Raw genomic sequence first — 4,450 nt, forward strand, 5'->3', positions numbered from 1 at the left:
CTTCCGTTGCCCTTCTGGCCTAGAAGAGCCATAGAAGCAACCTTGTACTGCATTATGGATAGATCCTGGCTCTGGGATTAAGCCAAGTTAGACTCCCAGGCTCTCCCACCTAAGAAAAAGTTGTGGAAGAAAGTCAAGGGGATGGGGGCTCTCTGAGTGAAAGCCAGAATCACCTTCCTGGCAGGGGCACAAGAGTAAATGAGAATTGGCTGTCACCTTTCAGAGCTTTGTTATTTAGGTGGGCTAAGGAAGGGCAACGAAAGCAGAAGGTGTATACTGTGTGTCAGATAGGGCAACATAAGCCCCAGAAAGAAAATACAGCCGAACAGTTAAGGGAAGGCTGTGGAGAAAAGGTGGGTTGAGTGTCTGGGTTGGACTCTTTCCCAGGGCTTTGCTATAGAAAGGTCCAATGTTTGGTAGGTTCAAATGTTTGCAAAGGTGCAAACGTTAGAACCGCGGTCCTATCCCAGTAGTTTGAGCTACACATCAAAGCATGCATGCATTTGGGAGTTTGGGAGTTACAGGCAATCCACTGCAATTCCATTGAGTGGCCTCCCTTTTCTTTCAAACATAGACCAGAGATAATGTCAAAACCAGGACACCCTCCAGACCACTGTGACACCCTTATTTGACTAACCTCCAACATAAAAACAATGATAGAACCTGATTCACACACAACCCAGAGGGGGCTCCTTTTCCGGAAGACACTGAGGAAGTCTGGGTCTCTCGGGACATCAAAGATTTCTTCCACAAGGAAAGGGGGGCAAGGGAGGCTCTCTTCTCCCTCCTCCCACTGAGCACCCCCCCAACACACACACACACACACACACACACACACACACACACACACACAACCTTGGAAGTCCCCAACCCCCAGAAGTCAGTCTTTCCTGAAATCAGCTCACTACTAAATGCTGCCAGATTTGTGAATTCCCCCACTGGAAACTGCTGAATCTCCTGGGCTTTTGGGGGAGGGAGGGGACCACTCTGTAAGCAATCCTGTCTTATCTGAGACCTTCAGAGCCATCACTCCACTCACCTCTTAATGTCCACAAGTCCCCCAAATGGGAAGTAATTGACCTCTAAACAAAACAAAAAAAGCTCTCAGTGAGATGGCAAAGGTTCCTGTCCTGACTGTCTCCAGCCCAGGGGCTTCACCTAGGCCAGGTGGGTGAGTCAATACATTTGCAGACTTCCTGGCTCCTGATCCTTCATCTCCCAGCCCATCCCCCCCTTTAAGCTCACTGGTTCCCAGGCCATGTACCAAATAGAGTCTGGACAGGAGTTGTGGGAGAATTGAGACATTTACTTCTAAATGGTTATCACCGTACTCCTCCTCCTTTTCCTCCTCCTCCTCCTTCTCATCCTCATCATCATCATCACCACCACCACCACCACCACCACAACTATCATCATTCAGAGTTGGAGAGTTTATTTAAGTCTTTTTAAACTTCCATTTGAAAAACACCTAGAAGTCCCAGTCTTCGAATACTTCTTGCCTTATATGAACAGCTCAGTGTCTGGCACTGTCCCTTTGCTGGAAGAGAAGGTTTCAAGTCGGCGCCCCTTGCCCCTCCCTTTCAGAAGGGTGATAATGAGTTAGGAGGTGGCTGTTGTATCAATTATTCTGGTCTGAGTTTAATTCCGAGAATGCTCTGTGACCTTGGGTGAATCTTCTAACCTCTTTAAGCTTGGTCTCTCCATCTATAAGACTTGAGGAACTAGAACTCTGACCATTATTCTAACTCTGGGCGGCTCTGTTGGCTAGACATGCCCTTTAATTTTTAAAACTAGAGACATATAGGTGCTATGTCCAGAATGCTGCAGGAAACACCCAGACTCTGTTTAAAGGACACTTGTAAAGTGAACAGGTTCTGTCAACAATTCACAGTGATCAAGCTTGGGGTGCTAGTCCCCCTGCAGCTTTGCTCCCCACCCTCTCCCACCCCCCCTCCAGAGGTCGCTCCAGCTGCAGAGGGAGACTTTAGGCTTTTTATTATGAATCCAGTCATGTAGATGCTTCCTTAAGCTGTGATTTAATTGTGTCTGGTTCTGAAGGGTACTGGGTCTGCATGGAATAAGCACGGCCTCCCTTATTCCCCGTGCTGTGTGGGGATTCATCCGGGCCGTTGGATGTAACCTGGACTAGTTGGTGTGCTGCACTGGAAGGCACTAGGTATGTGTACTTTAATGCATGTGTTAGCTGGCAATATAGGACATTTATAGCTGGGGACCATAACATTGCTTTGACGGGATGCCATTTCTCATGGGCATTGCTGTAACCTCCATCTGAGATTTGTCTCTTCTTGCTACTGTGACTTGGTAGGCAGTGATCTATCTGCTGGTGGATTTCTACTCATTTGTGAGCAGTGTGTGTGTGTGTGTGTGCATGCGTGTGCATGTATGTGTCTGTGTATGTGTGTGTTTGTGTGTAAATGTGTATGTGTGTGTATATGTGTGTATGTGTGTGTATTAATAGGGATTGGACTCAGGGCCCCACACATACCAGGCAAATGCTCTACCACTTAGACACAACCCCAGTGCTGATTTCTATTGATGTAGTGAATACCCACCCACCACTTCCCCACCCTTGTAACTACTTGATCATTTCACCCAGGATTCACTTTCTCCATCAGATGCAGGCAAGCTGGCCCCTCTATCCACACACTCAACCAACTTTAGGTATTTCTTAAAATACCTGAAAAAGCTCCAGGGGTTTTAGTAAGCAAAAGCTGCCTTCCTTTTAAGTGCTGAGTCCCTGTATAGGAAGTGCTCTGTAAGTACTGCTGTGAGTACCCTCAGTCACCTAGAGACACTAGCAGGCTCAGGATAGTGTGTGTGTGTGTGTGTGTGTGTGTGTGTGTGTGAGCCCGTGCGCATGTGTGTGCATGTGTGTGTGTGTGTGTGTGCGTGTGTGCACATGTGTGTGCGTGTGCATGCGTGTATGCGCGTGTGCACATGTGTGTGTGTATGTGTGTGAGCCCGTGCGCATGTGTGTGCGTGCGTGTGTGCGTGTGCGTGTCTGCGTGTGTGTGCACGTGCGTGTGCGTGTGTACGTGCGTGTGTGCGCGTGTGCACATGTGTGTGCGCGCGCACACGTGTGTGTGTGTGTGTGTGTGTGTGTATGCGCGTGTGTGTGGTGTAGGGGTGTGTGCGCAAACACTGTGCTATTTTAACTAAAGTTTTGACATCCATGGATTTTGCCATCTAAGTATGTGGGGGGGGAGGCTACCTTGGAAACAAAGACCCTGAGGAATGACTAATCCCATTCAACAGAAGATATATGCAAGGTGACATAGGTGACAGTCACACTGTGAATTGGTGACAACTGTAACTCTGCCCTTGACCCTCCATCCTCAGTCCTGGACTACTTCCAGTGGTTACCAACCACACGATAATCCAGTGACTTTGTTTTCTTTATGCTACAAGTAAAATCTACAGAAGATGGATCAAAGGGGTTAAATAAGGTCTAGGAGTCAACTCGAGGGAGACAGTGAAGTCCTGTGTTGACAACCCCCAGTACTTCATCCAAGAAATTAAAACTAAGAATTAAAAAAGAATCATATAATATAATATTAAAGGGCCAAGGCTGGGATGTGGCTCAGTTGACTGAATACATCAGAGTTCAAGGCTGCATACTAATCCTTGGGACACATGACAACCTGTTTTTTGTTTTGTTTTTTGAGGTTTTTTGAGGTCATTTTGTTATTATTAGCACAGAGGGACTAGAGAGGCAGATCAGCAGTGAAGAGCATTTGCTGCTTTTGCAGAGAGGATCCTAGTTCAGTTCTCAACCACATCTTTTGAAACTAGAGCTTAGGTGATCCGATGGTTTTGTTTGTTTGTTTGGTTGGTTGGTTGGTTTTGTTTTGTTTTGTTTTGTTTTGTTTTGTTTTTTTAATTTTCCTGAGACAGGGTTTCTCTGTGTAGCCCTGGCTGTCCTGGAACTCACTCTGTAGACCAGGCTGGCCTCGAACTCAGAAATCCACCTGCCTCTGCCTCCCAAGTGCTGGGATTAAAGGCGTGCTCCACCATTGCCCAGCTTCAGATGCTTTTTTTTTAATTGGATATTTTCTTTATTTACATTTCCAATGTTATTCCCTTTCCCTGTCATCCTCCCCAGAAACTCCCTATCCCACCTCACCCCCACTCCCACCCCTGATCCAATGCCTTTTTATGACTTCTGTAGGCCACCTGCATGTAGGCAAAATACTAGACCACCTAACATACAAATACAGAGAGGGTGGGGTGGCATCAAGCAGGAGTAGGTACTATGGCACCTCTGGGTGCCAGAGCAAGCTACATTTCAATTTGTTATTGTTGCTCTTGTTCTGCTTTTGTATATGTTTCCGTGTATTCCCAGTCTACAGGGGTGCAGATCCTACATTCAGTGACCTGCTCTTGAGAGTGCTAAGTTTCAGGCCCAGAGCCTCCTCCAAGTTATTTCTCC

Source organism: Mastomys coucha, unplaced genomic scaffold, assembly GCF_008632895.1.
Source record: "Mastomys coucha isolate ucsf_1 unplaced genomic scaffold, UCSF_Mcou_1 pScaffold9, whole genome shotgun sequence".
NCBI classification, from domain to species: Eukaryota; Metazoa; Chordata; class Mammalia; order Rodentia; family Muridae; genus Mastomys; species Mastomys coucha.